Raw genomic sequence first — 21,614 nt, forward strand, 5'->3', positions numbered from 1 at the left:
GCCGAATACACTAAACTGTTTCTTGCTTTTATTGTTGTATATTTAAGTACCTAATACCGTTTATTTCTAGTAAAGAGTAAATAAAATCAATAAAAAAAAAGAACTTTAAGAGACTAAATCTCCCAAAATTATTCAGTTCTTAAAAAGTGTGGAAGCATTTACTCGTATGATGTGAACATAAATCTTTTAATGAAGCAAGCGTTTTAATTAAAGGTCTGCGACCCGACGCGCCGCCATTAAAAGTTATCACACTTTTATATGTGTAAGAAAAATCTAATGGAAAGAATTTTAGTGTTCTGTGTTACCCGTTGTTTTAAGTCTCTTTAATTGTTATGAAGGATAAACTTTATATTTAACGCGTGTATTAAATACATTATTTTTATATTGTAAATATAAATTGGTTAGTGAGAGAACATTTATGTTTATTTTTCTTATAATTACTTATTATATTTGAGCACGTTTCAAAGTATTTTAAATGCCGTGCATAATAATAACGTCTGATTCCATCTCTAATAAAGCTTTGTACAAGTATTTTGATGGTCCTCAATTGACGACGACCCCGTAAATAATTGACCCTACGCCCTTTTCACCCTTGCCCGTATATGACAGTGTGAGAGTTATTAGAAGACAATCCGATCACTTGATTGAGGTAATAATGTTACAAGATAATAAATACATTTGTCTGGTTTAAGATTCAAATCTAGATTAATTATCATCGACTGAAATATAACTACTGGCCATGCTACTGGTGACAAATATAGTCTCATATTGTAGAAAATAATTTAATCGTAAGATTCTTATTGTTTTTATTTGAATAAAAAGGAAATCATTGGCTATATTATATATTATGGAGTATGGACATTGATTTACCAAACAACAATGTCTAAATAGAAAGCATACTTTATTATATTATAATAAATTATCGTTTGTTAAATACTTAAATATATACATAAAATGAACAATAGTAATATAAACGAAGATTCTGTATTGCAAATTCCATTTAAAAAAAGTCAAAAAGTATATCTTAATAATTCGATACAAGCAATTCCCCAGCAAACACTAAATAGTACATTGACCTAGGCCCGAAGCCTAGTCTTATTTAATTAGGCGCATTTAGGATCAAAACCCACAGACTAAGCTAGTCCGAGTGTGCACTAAAAACCGGGATGACATATCCGGCCCGGGGTTACAAAGGGCTACTAACGGAATTCACAACTCGGAACAAACACTAGTAGTGTTACGTAACTTGCTTGTCGAATGGTTTGAATTGTGTGTTCGTTTAGGGTTTAAATATTACCTCTTATTGATAGTATGTTTTCTTCGATACTTCATAAGGTTGTTTAACTAATATTGGATTATTTTTCATCTATACATATAATAAAATCGTAGGAAAGTCAAAACTGTACATTGAATATTTTTTTAAAAGAATACCTGGGCCGTGATCTATAATCGATATAGAAGCCAAAAACATAGTTTTTAGAATTTTTGTCTGTTTGTCTGTTTGTCTGTTTGTCTGTTTGTCTGTTTGTCTGTATGTTTGTCCGAGCTAATCTCGAAAAGTACTGCATAGATTGACTTCAAATTTTGCATGAATATTACTAACAGGTCGGGTGAGGCTATAGGCTACATATTATCAAGCTATCATCTACGGGGGAGGAGCTGTGAACCTTTATTTTTCTTACGTATTCCGTGTATTACGACAGCGTACAATCTAAAGACTCATGTTTAAATGTTGGTTTCGAGTAAGCCATGCTATTATCTAGCTTTACAAAATAAAAACTATGTCATTTACGTAATTTGGGCAGAGAAACAGTTTAATGAATTTAGTAGTATAAAGACAAATTAGAAACAGCGCCATCTATTAAATGTTAATTTACACGTTAACTATTGGAAATTAATAATCAAATGACGCATATATAAATGTTGTTTGACAATATCTAGATTGACACTATAAAAATTATGCCATTTAAGTAACTTGGGAAGAGAAACATAGCTTAAAGAATGTAAGTTGTATAATGTTAATTTTGTAACAGCGCCATCTATGAGATTTCGTAAAAATCAAATCAATTTACATGTTAACACTACTGAACACAATGTTAAAAATTAATAATTTAAATATAATTATGTTATTTATTTATTTAACTCTTTAACCCATATCTTCCGTTCCCTATAAGATATATTTCGTGTAAATAATAAACTATATTTTTTTTAAAGTGAGGGTACCTACTTAGATGTTTATTATTTTAAGTAAAAATAGACACCATTATCTACAGTTAATCTAATGATTGTGTTCCAAAGAGTATAATAATATATTGTTGTGTTCATTAGTTACAATTTTTAAAATCTTCGTGTTTTATAAATTTACTAGCTTACCGCCCGCGGCTTCGTCCGCTTTGTCTAAAACCTAATAAATTATGTACTAAAACCTTCCTCTTGAATCAGTCTATCTATTAAAAAAACCGCATCAAAATCTGTTGCGAAGTTTTAAAGATTTAAGCATACAAAGGGACATAGGGACATAGGGACACAGAAAGCGACTTTTTTTATACTATGTAGTGATATTTATAAAGCAATTGAATGCCATAAAACCAAAAATATCAAATGCAATCTTCGTGTTTTGTGAATTTTCACCATCATGCGTTCCCACATAAGTTGTTACTTACAGGTATTTATTGAAATGAAATGAAATGAATGATTCTTTTATTATTTTGAGGTGCATTGGGAACAGAAGTTTTTGATAAAATTTTATTTGTAAGTAGCTTTTTTATAGATTTACAGTTAACTTTTGATTTTTTTTATTCAATGCTAATAAAATTATATCGCCTTTGGAAGACGATTTCTGCTGATATTTTTACTACACCACTTGAAAATTGATGATTTGATGATAAAGACAGTAGCAGCGAGGATTAAGTGGAAATTAGTAATCATCCGCTTCGTCAATTTTTGACTGAAGTTAATGTCCAACGTCCAATGGTTCAATCATTGGAAGTATCTCGGGAAATTTTGGAGGATATTTTTCAGGAAGGAGAGGAGGGGCAGCCAACCACATATCAAACTACTACGTTTTAGTACCGAAAAAAATGTTATTGCCAAATGAAACGTAAATTTTGCACTCACAACTTTACAAGTAATGTTTTTATTTTGACTTTGCGGTTATCTGATTATAATATTTATCGTTATGGCTATCGACGTACCGACCGTACTGGGATCAGAGTAGGTACATGATATACAGTTCATCATCCCGGATTGCTTAGAGCATTTTCACACTGAAAAAGATGTTTTCTTTGAATCGTAGTTGCTTCATTTATTTATTTTTAATCATTTTAAATAATATGTTTTATATTTTATAAATATATCATTTTCATTATTTAAGTAGATAAAATAATCTATACATATAATAAAATCGTAGGAAAGTCAAAACTGTACATTGAATATTTTTTTAAAAGAATACCTGGGCCGTGATCTATAATCGATATAGAAGCCAAAAACATAGTTTTTAGAATTTTTGTCTGTTTGTCTGTTTGTCTGTTTGTCTGTTTGTCTGTTTGTCTGTATGTTTGTCCGAGCTAATCTCGAAAAGTACTGCATAGATTGACTTCAAATTTTGCATGAATATTACTAACAGGTCGGGTGAGGCTATAGGCTACATATTATCAAGCTATCATCTACGGGGGAGGAGCTGTGAACCTTTATTTTTCTTACGTATTCCGTGTATTACGACAGCGTACAATCTAAAGACTCATGTTTAAATGTTGGTTTCGAGTAAGCCATGCTATTATCTAGCTTTACAAAATAAAAACTATGTCATTTACGTAATTTGGGCAGAGAAACAGTTTAATGAATTTAGTAGTTTATAGACAAATTAGAAACAGCGCCATCTATTAAATGTTAATTTACACGTTAACTATTGGAAATTAATAATCAAATGACGCATATATAAATGTTGTTTGACAATATCTAGATTGACACTATAAAAATTATGCCATTTAAGTAACTTGGGAAGAGAAACATAGCTTAAAGAATGTAAGTTGTATAATGTTAATTTTGTAACAGCGCCATCTATGAGATTTCGTAAAAATCAAATCAATTTACATGTTAACACTACTGAACACAATGTTAAAAATTAATAATTTAAATATAATTATGTTATTTATTTATTTAACTCTTTAACCCATATCTTCCGTTCCCTATAAGATATATTTCGTGTAAATAATAAACTATATTTTTTTTAAAGTGAGGGTACCTACTTAGATGTTTATTATTTTAAGTAAAAATAGACACCATTATCTACAGTTAATCTAATGATTGTGTTCCAAAGAGTATAATAATATATTGTTGTGTTCATTAGTTACAATTTTTAAAATCTTCGTGTTTTATAAATTTACTAGCTTACCGCCCGCGGCTTCGTCCGCTTTGTCTAAAACCTAATAAATTATGTACTAAAACCTTCCTCTTGAATCAGTCTATCTATTAAAAAAACCGCATCAAAATCTGTTGCGAAGTTTTAAAGATTTAAGCATACAAAGGGACATAGGGACATAGGGACACAGAAAGCGACTTTTTTTATACTATGTAGTGATATTTATAAAGCAATTGAATGCCATAAAACCAAAAATATCAAATGCAATCTTCGTGTTTTGTGAATTTTCACCATCATGCGTTCCCACATAAGTTGTTACTTACAGGTATTTATTGAAATGAAATGAAATGAATGATTCTTTTATTATTTTGAGGTGCATTGGGAACAGAAGTTTTTGATAAAATTTTATTTGTAAGTAGCTTTTTTATAGATTTACAGTTAACTTTTGATTTTTTTTATTCAATGCTAATAAAATTATATCGCCTTTGGAAGACGATTTCTGCTGATATTTTTACTACACCACTTGAAAATTGATGATTTGATGATAAAGACAGTAGCAGCGAGGATTAAGTGGAAATTAGTAATCATCCGCTTCGTCAATTTTTGACTGAAGTTAATGTCCAACGTCCAATGGTTCAATCATTGGAAGTATCTCGGGAAATTTTGGAGGATATTTTTCAGGAAGGAGAGGAGGGGCAGCCAACCACATATCAAACTACTACGTTTTAGTACCGAAAAAAATGTTATTGCCAAATGAAACGTAAATTTTGCACTCACAACTTTACAAGTAATGTTTTTATTTTGACTTTGCGGTTATCTGATTATAATATTTATCGTTATGGCTATCGACGTACCGACCGTACTGGGATCAGAGTAGGTACATGATATACAGTTCATCATCCCGGATTGCTTAGAGCATTTTCACACTGAAAAAGATGTTTTCTTTGAATCGTAGTTGCTTCATTTATTTATTTTTAATCATTTTAAATAATATGTTTTATATTTTATAAATATATCATTTTCATTATTTAAGTAGATAAAATAAATTATGTAACGGTTTTATAAGAAAACACATTATATTTGTTAGGCGATGGTGATTTCTTCCAGGCAAAAGAAATCATCTTCAGGATGGAATCATCCTGGATCATCTTCAGAATCATCTTCTGAATCATCTTCAGAATCATCTTCAGAATCATCTTCAGGATGGAATCATCATCATGGATCCAGATGGGGGTCAAGTGACGCGGGCCACGTACCTACCACAAACATGCTTAGTTTGTGGTATCGAGCGCGAAAGATAGTCATCGTGTTTTTAGTAAAGTTACTATGTAAACTAACGTAATTTAATACTTAGGTACATATTCTATAATGGTGTGCTCAAACTGTTAATCTACATTTAATTTAGATTATTATTTGATACTAAGTAATGTAGAATTTAAACATTCATGTTTTCTTCAGATTTTAAGATTTTATTATCAGAGTGTTCAATTTTAATGTAGTTAAATTTTATAAGAGACAATAATTAAGAAAATTTTAAAATAAAGTGTCACGTATTTTTTTTAAACAACGAATGACGAAAAACGACCTAATCGCGGACGAAGTCGCGGGCAACAGCTAGTTAAGAATATTGCATTGCAGAATTCTAATTTGAGATTTCGTTTTTACATGGGAGTGACTTCGATCGATTTAGAATGATCGCCTAAATATTAAACTGTCGTCTTTGTATGTTTTTTTTACAAATATTATATATTTTTTAATGCATGTAAATAATATTTTTTTTTATTTAAGTCTTTAGTGTAGCTGTGTGTAGGGAGATGAAATTAAAGATAGCGGCCAATTAAATTTTATATTTCTTCTAAATTACACAAAAATATACTATTTATATTCACTAACTACAAAACGTGGGTCGGTGGCGCGAGCTATGGGACAACTGAGGGGCGACGCTATGTGTAATGTGACTGTGCGACGCGGCCGAAAATCCTGCGTCAGCACAGCACCTACAATATTCCCCCCTTTTCAAGAAAATGTGGAACATTTTTAAACAAAATCAAATTAAATTATCTTTATTTAGATTACTAATGCCCGTTTTCACCAACAACCCGTAAAATTTAAGTGTCACCTAAGTCACTTTAGGGGATACCTAACATAAAATTTGCTTTCACCGACGGATAAGTGTCACTTATATCGTTAGGTAGCCCTTAAAATTTAGGGGGTGAATATTCGATCCCCTAACGTTTAAGTGTCAGATATTTATCCTATTTAACGTATTAAAAATGGATAGCGACGACGACGAACAAATATTTAGAAGCAATTGAAGTTATAGAATTATAAAATAACCGAGTTTTGTTATGGCGAACGCGAATTTACTGCGAAAGATCAAAAGGATTAAAAAAAATATGATGACAGATAAATTTTGTACACGTTTTCTCTTTTCTGCCATTATTCTTTATCTATACATATAATAAATCTGTAGAAGGGTCAATTCTGTACATTGAAAATATTGAAAAAATAAATACCAGGGGGTGTTACTGGATCGATACCAAACCCAAATATGTGATTAAAAAAATTTTTGTCTGTCTGTCTGTCTGTCTGTCTGTCTGTCTGTATGTGAAGGCATCACGTGAAAACTAACGGTTCGATTTCGATGAAACTAAGTATAATTATACCTTATTATCCTGGGCGTAAAATAGGATACTTTTTATCCTGGAAAAATACGTAGAAAAAAATTAATCTTAATTTTTCAGTTTTATCCATAGACGTTGTTCTGTAGAACCGCGATCAAACGTTGCGTATCATTATAGGCCTAGCCGTATTTGGGTCCAATAAATATTTATAAGATGTCATTGTCAGAGTTAGTCAAAATGGATAAACCATCCACGCGAAGACCGAAATCCGCGCGGCACGCGGACGGAGTCGCGGGCGGAAGCTAGTACCTAATATAATTACAAACACCAAAGAAAAATAACACGAATCAAACAATGAATGCAACCGGCAACAAAATCAAAAAACCTAAATAATTTCACGAAGCAACTTGAGTCACGCGATGACATTGTCATTTGTCATTAAAAATGTCACTGTGAAGTTTGATTTTAGACAAAATATAAAAAGTTGTGTTTTTTATGGTTTTATATATTTTTAAGGTAACAAACTCAATATTTACACATAAACTAAGTAAAATCAAGTGATTTTTCAACTAAATATCAATAGAATCCTATAGTCGATACACTTTTCGACTAACATTGCGTAGCATCCCCACACTAAACGTCACTTAACTAGGGTTCTCTTATTTAGGTGACCCTTAGGATGGTGAAACAGAATTTAGGTTAGGTAGTGATTTGAAGGGTCCCTTAAAATAAGGAACCCTTACTTAGGAGACTGTTTAGGGGTTACTGGTGAAATCGGGCATAACTCGCACAACGAATCCTAACAATTCTGCTGACAGACAAAAAATAACAATGTGAAACATAATACAAGATTAGTTCAGGAGTCGGTGAAAAATTTTTATAAACACACGAACATTTATTTTAAAAAAGATACTTAACATATAAAAATTACTAGTCTGCAGCCATGGTGTTTGATATAACGTTATGAAGTCCTCTCTTGGCATCATTGCGGCCATTTGCCAACAATACAATCTAATAAAGTCCTACGATCGAACAACATAACATTACATACACACAAACATTATAATGTAAAGTAACATTATTAATAAAAAAATATGCAATGTATAATATTAAGGTATCATGCACCTAGTACATTAACATGCAAATAAAATCATTCACAATTAATACGAAAATATAATTAAAATTGTTCCCGTCTCTTACACTATGACGATAGATACAATAACATTGCAATATATGAAACGTCATGACATTAAAATTTTAATAACACACAAAGAAATATAACTTACACGTTTGTTAATACACAACTTTATTGCACGCCTCATAAGCGAAGCGTTGAGGTGGGTACTACTGTCACTTCGCGCAAAACATCTGATTTTTCAAACTTAAAATGTCTTTATGTATCATACATTGCACTTGTAAGATAATACATACACACACATATTAAGAAAAAACACTATTTTTAACGTTCATGATATTTTTGATGTCATTTTTGTTATTTAAACTAGTTAAAAAACAGTTTAAAAAAGTTCTGTCTTGGACGTCCGTGTGTCTGTATGTGCGGATCCTTTTTCTTGTTAACACGATAGCGACCGAAATACTTTACTAATCGAGTCTTTTTTTTTCTCTTACGCTTGAGTATGCTCAGGAATAGAACCCTTTCATTTTTCAGGGTCTGATTCGATGTGGTTTAATTGTTATTAAATAAACAAAAAAAATATCGACTTTTTTTTTTTCTCGATTCTTTATACTATAAGCCAAGGTTTAAAAAAATAAGTTGGTAGTCAGTCCCTTAAACCTGCGCAGTTTCACATCTAGGTGGGGCCACAAGAAAAATAGCTCAATTATTACGGTACCGCTTTCTTTACTTTTCCAAATGTTTTATTTTATTTCATTTTAATATTTATAGTCACGTACTCTTTATAAATAATCAATTTTATTGTAAAGGATGAGATTATGAGGCGTGCACTTTTGGATTTTCCAAACTATTTAATTCTCGTGTTCTTTCCACCTTGATTTCAGGAACAGATAAGCTAGTAGTACTCATAACTTCTTTTTTAAACCAATTACTAGCAACTTTAATACACTGTTGTTTCAAAACACAACAAACAAAAATAGTTAATATAACTGCAATGAAAATTATTATGATTCCAAATATATTAATTTTATTTTCCAGCTTTGAAACATTGGAAATACTTTCGTTAATGACAACACTTTCCTTGGTTTGATTTAATCCCATAGTAAAATTGTAAAATATTGTATATAGAAAAATAATTGTATAAAATGTATATATTTAGTTGTATATAGTTTGAAAATAAAAATGTTGAATAAAATATTTAAATATAACCATTCTTTAAATTCGACAAATTAAAATAATAATTATAAACGTTTTATATGCATAATTAGTAATTATTCGCGAAATATCTTTGTATGTTATTTTATTTGCTAAAATGCGACATGACATATAGAATTGGAGAATTTAAACTACAAATTAAGCTTTACCCACATAATCTTATCAAACGAAATAAACTATATCATACAGTACTACCCGTTCCCCAATTGGTACAATATAGGGGTCTTCAAGAGGAGAGTGAACAGGTACATTCTAGGGAAGCACGCTCCATCTTAGGCTACATCTCAGCAGGCGAGATCGTGGCCAATCTGCTATAGCAGCATAAATATATAGCAATAAAAAAAACTACAAAAGCAGTGCGTAGAAGTATCAAAATAACATTTAACGATAACAAACATTCGCCGATCGAAATCCGACATATTTTTTCGGACCGCACCTGCCATTGTTTGAAACAAAAGCTCGTAAACAATGATTTATTGCGTTTATATCGGCCATTCCAAATAATAAGTTAGTTTTGTTTTCTTTTGATGAGTCCCTTTGTAGTAATGGAGTGTGTGTATGATATGCATTTGTTTTGTCTAGATTAGAGGTAGTTATGAAATCAATATAGTGTTCATTGAATTTAGAATTTATCGTTTAGAGTTTAATTTAGTAAGCGAATGGTTAAATAATTATTGTTTATCTATGTGTCCAGACTGGGTATTGATTAAGCCCGCTTCCTTCTGCATAATGCCTCGACTTACATATTTTCATACCGTACCGTAATTATTAATGAAAAAAATAATATTAGTAACAAGGAATTCAATATTTATAATTAATCATATTTGTGACTAGCTTCCGCCCGCGACTCCGTCCGCGCGGATGCTGTCTTTGCGTGGATGAATTATTTCTCCATTTTGAGTAACTCGGACAATGACATCTTATAAATATCTATTGGACCCAAATACGGCTAGGTCTATAATAATACGCAACGTGTGTTCGCGGTACCTACTACAGAACAACGTCTATGGATAACTGAAAAATTAAGATTAATTTTTTTTCTACGTATTTTTCCAGGATAAAAAGTATCCTATTTTACGCCCAGGATAATAAGGTATAATTATACCAAGTTTCATCGAAATCGAACCGGTAGTTTTCACGTGATGTCTTCACATACAGACAGACAGACAGACAGACAGACAGACAAAAATTTTTTTAATCACATATTTGGGTTTGGTATCGATCCCCCTCGATAGTAACACCCCCTGCTAGTTATTTTTTCAATATTTTCAATGTACAGAATTGACCCTTCTACAGATTTATTATATATATAGATGAATTTGCAGTGCAAGTTACAAGTTTGTTTTCGTATCAAGGATTGATTTAGGAAAGCTTCTTTAAAATCCGTTGAGACATTCTGGCATAATAACGTTAAAATATAAAAATCTTACAGATGCTTCTTGAATTCATCTTGGTGAAACAATATCATCAAAACAATACTATTCTACAGGAAAACTATAAAAAATAAACTTCAAATAAAGTCCAGCTAATACCGCTGTCCGTGCGAACATTAATAATGATCTCGGCTCCGACTTTGTCTCCTTAGGAAAGCAATAAAAGTTAGTGGAAAGAAAACGATTTTTTCGCGAAGTTTCCGAACTGTCTCTCAGTAATTACTTTAGCGATGACGGTGACTTTGGATTTACATAACTTTGCAGTTCAGGTGACTTCAATCGATCGTGGATTGAGGTGGGATGTAGATGAGTAAAACAAACTCAGATCGATGATTTTTTATACATTTTTGTGCACATTTTTAGTGTTTATAGTTAATATTTTGAATTGCACTACCATTTGGAATGTATAGACAAGAAACTCAATAATTATTCTTTTTGAAGTGAAACTTCTTTATCGGGGTTGGAAAAAAATTTAGTGTAACATTTTTTTTTACGCGTGACATTTTTCCGTTACGCGCCATCTTTTTCTTATCCCTACCACGCGTGATTCGACGTATTTCTGTAAAGTTTCATATTGTATATGATTTTTTGAAAAATAAGTTCATAAAGAAGTTTCACTTCTTACGTGTGTACACTAGTATACGCACACATTTGTTTGTATTCTAAAAATGTGTGGAAAATCAAAATCAAATCAAAATTGTTTATTTGGAACACAACAACACATTACAAAAACTTTATGCACGATGGCACCCATAAAAGCTTAAATAAGCTGCGGCACAGGTGCCAACGCCCGCCTCCAAACATTAGTAGTTCCACTAATCAAATTTTAACATTCATATCTCCAAAACAGAAACACAAAGTAATGATAAAAGTAAGTAAGACGATTTACTTATACAAAATTAAAAAGACAAAAATGTGCAGGTATGTGTTTGTGAGAGAGTGTGTGAATGTTATGTGTGTGAGTATGCGAGAGTGAGATTATGTGAGTTTGTGAGGTTGAGTGAGAAATGTAGAAGTTTAGATGGTGGTTTTAATAATTAGTTCAGTTTCATCATACGAGAGGGATAGAAGCCAATTTAGGAGTATGGTTTTTAGCTTATAATGACAGAGTGGGTAAATATTGAGGACTTGATTAATTTTATTGTAGATTAACGAACTTATGAAAAGATAGTGGCGACTAGCTATTGCTGTTCTGCGATATTTAATAACGCATACTCTGTCGTTTCTGCGCCTAGTATTTATAAAGTCCAAGTCATACACAGTGTCTGAGTGCTTCCTCAGAACAACTTTGAGAATAAACAATTGTCTTACGGTGGGAACTTGGCAAAGAGCATATAATTCGCTGGTCGGATAGCGGAGAGGTTTGTTAACGAGAACTTTGAGGACAGCCCGTTGGGCTCGTTCCAGTCTTATCATCAAAGATTTGACACAGCCTCCCCAGGATGTTATACAGTAAGAGGTAACAGACTGAATCAATGCATAGTAAACAGTTTTTAGGTAACAGATATCAAGGACTCCTCTGAGGCGTTTAAACACAAATGTTAATTTTCTGATTTTAGAGCATACAGTATCGATCTGCTGCTTCCACGAGAACATTTGATCGATTGTGACGCCCAGATATCTCAAGCTAGTGGCTCTTTCAAGACTTATACAATTGCATTGATCACTAGGGTCGCTCTTGAGACAATCATGTACGGATATGTTGAAACTTGAGGGAGGCAGGGAAGAAAGTTTGGGGGCAAAAGTTATGTATTTACTTTTAACAATATTAAGCGTGAGGAGGTTTTGTCGAAGCCAGTCTTGAACAATCTTTAGAGCATTTTCAGCAACATTACGAACCTCCTCCCAAGTTCGGGCATGGATAATCAAAGCAGTATCATCGGCATAAGAAATTATTTTACAGTTGTTAAGAGACAAATTACACAGATCATTTATGTAAATTAGAAACAGGGTAGGTCCTAAGACGCTGCCCTGTGGTACGCCAAAAGTAACTGGTTCAAGCTCACTAACAATATCATCAATAACTACACACTGCGTACGTTCAGAAAGATAACTACCAAAAATATCCAGAACAGAGCCACGAATACCACAGCGTTCCAATTTAGATATAAGAATAGAGATAGAGACAGTGTCGAATGCTTTAGAGAGGTCTAAAAAAAGAGTAACAGATTTCGTTTGTTCTTCAAAATTATTTATTATGCTATTGGTCAAAGACAACAGAGCATCTTCCGTGGATAGGCCACGTCTAAAACCGAATTGATTTTTTGATAGTAAATTATTGGTGTTAAGAAAAGTAAGGAGCCTATTATTTAACACTTTTTCGAAGATTTTAGAAATAGCTGAAAGCACAGATATTGGGCGGTAATTAGAGACACCATCTCTATCTCCACTCTTGAAGATCGGGTGGACAACAGCTCTCTTAAATACAGTAGGAAAAATGCCTTTTGAGATGGAAAGGTTAAAAACGTAACAGAGAATAGGAACGAGTATATGCCTCGCCGATTTAAGGACAGACGTGGGTATCCCATCCCAGCCAACAGCACATTTGTCTTTAAGATTGCAAATAATTTTATGGATTTCATCATTGTCGATACTCAGTAGTACCATCGAATTTATAGAAGATTGAGAAGAGTTTTGTGGAAAAGCCTCAGGGGTATTACAATAATTTGAGGAAGCACTCCGAGTACTGTGAATAATTTTATAAGCCATATCTTTACCCACATTAGCAAAATAATTATTGACGGCATTGACAGATGACTTTTTACAGGTGAACCGATTCAGTAAATTACTTGCATAAGACTCCCTTGTTTTAATTCCTGACAGCTCCTTGATAACATTCCACGCGGCCCTTGGATTATTCCTGATCTTCTGAAATTTGGTATGTTCGTATTCCCGTTTAGTTCTCTTTAAGAGCTTATTACAGAAGGTTCTGTAGCGTTGGAAGATTAATTTGTCCTGATTATCTTCTGGGTTTTTCTTATGTTTACGGTACAGTTTATCTCTATGGCGAATACATTTCAGAAGACCAGGTGTAATCCAAGGCTTTATAATACGTTTTCTAGAGGGGACATGCACAGTACGTCTATGAGAGCTTATTGTGGAGGATAGGATGTTTACTAACTGGGATGCAGACTCTTCTGGATCTGAGGAAACTAGAACAGAGGAAAAATCGGTATTTTCAAGGGCATTTACAACTGAGGGAATGTCAATACGAGAATTTAAAATAGCATTTTCATTCGGTTGTGCAATTTTAGTATGAATAAAACATAGGACGGGGTTATGGTCAGTAAACATCGTATCGAGTACCAACGTAGTGGCTTTGAAAAGTGTGCGAAGCATCACATGATCAAGACAATTGCCTTCACGTGTTGGAAAAAGATGAGCAGGTAGCAATGCATGTGATGCTAACAGATTAAGATAGTCATCGGTTGAAGAATTTGTGTTGTTTGAGATTATATTGATATTGAGATCTCCTATAACCACAACACTCTTGTTTAACTTAATAGAAAGAAGTACGCTTTCTAAGCTAGAAAGGAACGGTTCAAGGTTCTTGAAAGATGGCGATCGATATAACGCGACTACAGCCAGAGAATCAGGAAATTCAAGAATAACACAGTTTGCATCATTGAGCGTAGGTAATGTTACTTTGCATTTTAGTCCAACTCGAACATAAGTGACTACACCCTCGTTTTGGTTAGTAAAGTTGGATTGGTGGAAATCGTAACCTGGAAGATGTGGAATAAATGGAGCTTTACTTAACCAGCACTCTGACAGAACGAGGATATCCAGCTGATATCCAAGTCTATACAAGAGAGTTTGAAGAAGGGTAAAATTGCAGTTTATGCTTCGTATATTGACATGTAAGATTTTAAAGTCTGTAGCAATATTTTTTACGTAAGAAATGCTGTCCTCAGGTTGACAAATGTGGGATTCAGACACAGAAATGTTTTCGATGTCGTCATTAATAGAGTTAAAATCAGTCATGTTTTTGACAGTAAATAACACGGGTATTGAAACCTTGATTGAAACTGAAAATAAATTTTGAATTCATAATGAATGAAAAAGATCTATTGTGTGTGTATTGGCGTATGTGTGGAGTGTGTAATGTGTATGTCATGTAAGTGGTAGGAAAAGATGTCACGTAAACTACAATATCATTTACAGATTTTTTTTTTAAATAACTAAAGTAATACAATAATAATCTGCATAAATTCTTAACAACTAACACTGCGAAAATATCTGCCAATAGTCATATTATGTCTTGTTTCACTTTTGCAATATCCAATTCCGTATGTATTCTAATTAGAGGGCCATTTTCCTTTTTACGAAGAAAGATCTTTCCGTGTGACACCCAACAGAACTTAAAATTATGAGTGTTTGCAAGATCACGTGATAAGAAAAACAATCTTTTCATTTTTGCAGTTAAATTTTCCGAGATGAAAATATTTTTTGTTGGGCCCTTAAGATGCAGGTGTTCGGTAGTGAGTTTAGAATGTCCTTTATTAAAATTTCGGTACAAATTAATAATTTTTTCCTTTAGTAAACAGCTTGTTAGGTCTACAATAATTGTTCTAGAGTTAGGGTCCTTAGATTTAATTCTATAAATATCCTTAACTTCATGAGGCTGCACATCAATTTTTAATACATTTGTTGTTTTTAAAAATGTATCTAAAAGATAATTTTTTGATTCTGAGGAACTGTTTGGAATATTTCTTATTTCAAGGCACGTTGACCTAGATGCGCGCTCGGTAATTTCTAGCTTCTCTTCCAAGGTTTTGATGTATTTGGCATCTTCACCCCGCGCCAATTCCAATTTATTTACTCTAGTTGACAAGGAATCACATTTTTCTGCTAAAAACTCAAACGATGTCCGCATATTCTCAACCGTTTCGCACAATTTTTCGAAGCTTTTATTTTGCTCTTCTTTAAAATGCATAAACATTTGCTTTATTTCGAGCATAAAACTTTCTAGCTTATCTTCATCACATTCAGTATGCTTCCTTTTACGGAAGGTGACATTAGTTTTTTTAGTTAAACTAGGTTCGGAGGAACAATGGTGTAACGTTTGTTGCATAATCGGAACAGTTAGTACGCTAGTAGAAGCATAAGCTTGATCAACAACATCGGAATGAACAGCCGCAGCGGGGGTGGAGGGGGGTGTGCGCTTGAGGGGCATGTTATTTTGTAGTAAAAGTACGAGGTAATGTTACTAGGCAAGCGCCAGCAGCAACCACTGGGAGATTGTACAGTGCAAGTAAATAAAAAACGATGGAGATCAAGTTAAATTTGTCGCGATCGATAAATTCATACAAAGTTGCTTTCCGTCCAGTATAAGTTGACCTCCGATGATGTTTCTTTCGCACTTTGCGTGTGGATAAAGATGTCTTATTTTTGTATTTCTTGAGTCTGTGTTTAATAAAATCAATTATTCACTCACGTGTATTCTGGTGATTTATGTTATCCTAGTATTTTAAAAAATATTTAATTTGAAATAATTAATTTTTGGAATCAAATTTAATATTCGGATTTAGCACAAAACACGTCTATACTGCACAACGGTGCGGAGGGAAGGGGGAAATGTAATTACTAAATAATATTTTACATATTTTTATAAATAAGAGTGTTTGGCCTCTCGATCATTTTGTATACAAGTATACGATATTAAAAATATTCAACCTCCATACTGTGCACAAAAATTTGTTCCTCTAATTAGTTATTTTTTTTTTTTATTATATAATGCTTATAAATCATCAACAACACTAAAACTAATTTCATGGTAATGAGAAAAGCAGTACTTGAATAATTATTGGTAAATTGGCTTATACCAGGAACCTCACAAAGCCTTACTCATTTTTTCTTAGAAAGTAGTTTGCTGATAGCAAGATACTTGAAATTCTGAAAGAATCTTCAGTATCAAGTATTGTTGTATAATTTTCACATATTCATTTTTTTAAAGGTTTTCTAGATTGAACGAGGTAATTAATTAGGCTATTATATGTACATTTCCATATTCTAATGCATTAATTTTATTTTAGTCTTTACCTCGGCAAAAAGCCTTCCTACATTTTTCTGACCATCTATCAACATAGAGGTTAATTAATTTTGGTAACAGAATAAACAAACAGGTTCATTAAACATCATGATATCTGTGCAATCTTCAGCGAATTTACACAATTCATCCAAACCAAACTGAATCAAAATGAAAATGTAATTACATTAAATCAACAAAGGTCCAAATTGGCACCGTCTCATAAATCACATTTCTTACCGACATCACCAACAAATCACGAGGGTTACTCGAACGTACTATTTATTGTCAAACTTGAGACACTCAGATTAATTTCTACCCCAGATGTCTCGAACTTGACCTATTAAGTGCGGGAGCTGAGGTCTATAACTGTCTCTTTCACACGTATGATTTTTTTGGGTGTGCAACAGAGATATCTTGGCACATGAACTGGTGAAATTGATAAAAAATTGCAAGGACCTATTTAAATATTTATTATTGTATCGTTTAAACAGTTATTTCTTAATTTCACCTTAAATCTTTATTCTTTAAAATATTCAAGAGTTAAATTAATATTCAAACTAAAATCATATTGTCATTCATTTTGAGCAACCGTGTAAAAAACGTTATCTGTATTTAATTTATCCATTGGTATTGATTTCCTGAATCGATATTACCAAATTAAACATAATTAAAGCATAAATGCAAAAGTTTTAATGCAAATATTTGCTTCATCACACTCAAACGACGGAATGGATTTCCATAAACTCGGTACGCAATTTGAAACCTAGAAACTTTTTCCAGGTAGTAGGTACATAAAGGATTTATTTTGCAAGAAAGTAATAAATATGCACATATACTATACTGTACTCATTAAAAAAATTATTTATGCCTAGAAATACTTATAAAACAAAACTTATTTAATTATTTTTTTATTATTTATTTATTATTTATATTTATTTATTTCAAATTAAATTATTACTATTAATGCTTATAAGATTACCGTCTTACTTGAAATAATATTGTATTGAAAAGGTGCAATTTCCAACAAGGAAAAAGTCTAATAGCCTTAACTTGTCATAAGCAGACCACCGTGACCACAGCACAAAAGTGACGAAACAAAATCGTAGTGAAAACTTTTTAGGAGTCATAACTTCAGCATTTTACGTCCGTTTTTGTGGCAGCTTTATACGTAGCTATTTTAAGATTCCCGTACCCTTTGATACATTTTTTCATAATTAAAACACGATACGATAAACTCATTTACACTCAGGGACCCACGTGTAGTATAAATAACCTTCGAACAATCGAGAATAAAATATTGCTTCTAGAAGGAATCAGGTATTTTCTATTTATTTATGCTCATCAAGGTAACTAATTACGATATAAATGGAAAATTGAAAGCTTCGCGTATCGATCACAGAAAATAAGTAATTATGTGGAGGTGAAATATTTCTTTATACGATGTATCATTAGGAAATAAGTAATTAGTATAGTCGTAGGCTCCGTTCAATAATTACATGTAACGCAATTGTTTCTTTCTATATTTTTAAGCTATTGCATAGCTTCTATCGCGGGCCTTGAGCGCGGGGACTGAATCGAGAAATTCCGTAGCGAAAAAAACCTCACGCTCCCCACTCCGACGGGCACGAAGGTGTGGCTTGAAGGCATGCTATGCAATAGCTTTACCGCGGCAGTCCCCGAGTGCCACACGTCTTTTTTTTTACTTTCTCTTTGCTTTTAATTATATGAACGGCTCTACTTTTTCTTGAACATTTCGAAACATTTCATTTATTTATTAATGTAATTTCTATGAAGGATCATTAAATGTTGCTCAAACAGTATGTGCAAACGCAGATGCGTCGATATAACGATAGGACAATGGAAGTTTTTGTTATCGTTCTAAATTAATAAGCTATAAAATTTATTAAATAATAAGAAAGATTACTTAGTATTGTATTCTATACTAGCTTCCGCCCGCGACTCCGTCCGCGCGGAAAAATTAAGATTTATTTTTTTTCTACGTATTTTTCCGGGATAAAAAGTATCCTATTTTATGCCCAGGATAATAAGGTATAATTATACCAAGTTTCATCGAAATCGAACCGTTACTTTTCACGTGATGCCTGAACATACAGACAGACAGACAGACAGACAGACAGACAGACAGACAGACAGACAGACAGACAGACAGACAAAAATTTTTTTAATCACATATTTTAGTTTGGTATCGATCCAGTAACACCCCCTGCTATTTATTTTTTCAATATTTTCAATGTACAGAATTGACCCTTCTACAGATTTATTATATGTATAGATAACAAACACCTCTTGCGCAGCTGATATAATATCTCTTTTGTATCCATTGTAGAGCCGAGATTTTAAATTTACTATTATTTTACACACGACTATCAAAAATAAATTAAGTGATACTTTCAGAAAGATACGTCCTAAAACCCATATTTAAAAACACCTATAACCCTGCGATGGGAATAATTGTGAATTTTCAAGAATTTTCCTACGTTAATTATGCGCTTAATTAATTTCTATGAAAATAATAATGTTTCGTCTTTCATACGAATTTAATTTTAGAAAATATCTAAACATTTACAGAATAATTACACTTCCTTTGTGACGTAATGTAAAATATTATTTACAAAGGTATTTAAGGACTCTCCCGATTTTTTAATTAAATCACATAAGATTTTTTTATGGACGCCGACGGAAAAAAATTAATACGCATGGGGATTTATGTGAAATATAATATTAAAAGTAAAAGTAAATATATTAAAAGTAAACTTCTTAAGTTCGTAAAGTGTTTCCATGTAACATGTGTTTCTATACCCCGAAGACTTAGTTTCGAAGCAAAATGGTTCCGACTAAACCATTAAGATCCGATTGCTACGACAAAAGCTGGCAGTGAGCTTTTAAAAGCTTTGTATAATAAAACTTGATTTACTTAATATTAAAAGTAAAAAATAAACGTTTCTACAATTATTTAAGTTTATAAACACCTGTCAGATTAGTTTCAATTTTAATTTATAAATGTCGTTAATGCCGCAAGCGTAACACGCAGTCTTAAACCATTGTTATAATATTATAAAGAAATTCCATATCGTGCCATACAGATAAAAAACAGGAGTAATTTAAAATTCAACAGTAATTTTTTTATCCGTAAATTTTAAGGAATATTCATAACCTAAAACAAAGTTTACAGTCTTTATTTAGACTCATATCAGTATTTGTACATGATTTAAGTAGCTAACCGAATTTAATTGTAAATTTGTACTCTGAAATAACAATTACATTTACGTATGTAATACCCAAAATAAATACTCTGCACAATTAATATTTGCTCTACAATTCAATTTATATATTTCAAAAACCCAAAAAACCGGATTACAAAAACCCACCCAAAAAACCGGATTATAAAAACACACACAAAAATAAAAAAATAACCGTGAATAAGAGCGAAGTTATGGGTAAAAGTACGTACCGTGTCGCGCGTCGCGGCTCTCTTGGGAAGCGTGCGCGGCGGGCGCCGGGCCCGGCCGCTGTGGCTGGCAACTCGCGCGGACACGACCGCTGCCGAACGCGTAGGCGGTCGTCTGAGGCCGCGCCCCGCCGCGCGCCCCGCCGTACACAGATGTGCTACGATGTGCTACGACGTGCTACGGCACGCGGCTGTGCGTAGACAGCGTCGCTTAATTAATTGTGAGACTTCTTGCAAATGCACGCTCTTTACTAAGTCAAAGGGTTCGTACTCGACTGATTGGTTTTAGTACATTTATATCACGTAATAGACATTAATACTTTTGATTTAAATTATGTAACACTCACGTACAAAAACATAGAAAATACTTTTCTTTAGAACATCTTTTATATATTCATAAGTCTACGGCGGAAGTTACGATATTATTATAACCATTCCACAGTTACAAAGCTATCTGCTGGAGTGGCTACGGCACTCAAGATGTGTAGAGAAAGGATATGAGCCTTATAAATCTACGTAAACATACAATATCGACGTGTTTCTAACTCTATCGTTTATTTTTCCTGAAAGAGATTTTGTTTTTGAAACATGATCGAATGATCGAAACTACTAGAAACACAGCTCTATTTAATTTTCACTCTACCATTCTTTGCCAATAATTTTAACTAGGAAAATGTAAGATGTAATGTAAATGTAATGTAACACAGTTTTTTTAGTTCAGTAATTATAAATACTGTATTTTATACTATTCCAAACCTCGTGAATCAAAGGCGAACAATTCTATAATATAAAAATGAATCCCAAAATGTGTTGGTAAGCGCATAACTTGAGAACGGCTTAACCGATTTCGTTAATTCTTTTTTTATAATATTCCTTGAAGTACGAGGATGGTTTTTATGCAGAGAAAACGTAAATATGTACCACGGGCGGACCGCTAGTTATTAATAAATTTTGTTTTTGTTTCAAGCACTTTGATATAAATCGGTAACATTCAATTTCATTTCAAGTAAAAAATCCCGTCAATAGTACCAATGTGAAAAATAAAGATCTTGCTACGTATAATCCACTTAGTAACAATCATAATACACAAGAAAAGATGTTTACGCTTACAAAGTATCACTAATAACGTTTCAATATAAAATAACTATTAATGTTATACTTTAACATTGAAAGAAAGTTAGCCCTGAGTTAAGGGCATTATTTCCAAGCTCCGTGGAGAAATAAACGTATGTTTTATAAGCTTCTTACAAGGCTTTACCGTAGAACGTCTTGACTTTTCATTGAGACCTTGAAATGTATGAATTTAATAAAATTTATTAGAATTAATTGTGCTATAACCTACTTTTC

At 32.5% G+C, this 21,614-nt stretch overlaps 1 protein-coding gene across 1 annotated transcript in view; it reads right to left on the minus strand.

Moving 5' to 3' along the window:
* LOC123696421 (atrial natriuretic peptide-converting enzyme) overlaps window positions 1–20,318 on the minus strand; it is a 111,813-nt gene extending 91,495 nt beyond the window's left edge. The window contains exon 1 of the mRNA XM_045642582.1: window positions 20,271–20,318. The gene's annotated coding sequence lies outside the window, so the exon portion shown is untranslated. The remainder of the gene's footprint in view (window positions 1–20,270) is intronic.
* Between the last annotated feature and the right edge of the window lie 1,296 nt (window positions 20,319–21,614).

Source organism: Colias croceus, chromosome 1 (assembly GCF_905220415.1).
Source record: "Colias croceus chromosome 1, ilColCroc2.1".
Taxonomy (NCBI): domain Eukaryota; kingdom Metazoa; phylum Arthropoda; class Insecta; order Lepidoptera; family Pieridae; genus Colias; species Colias croceus.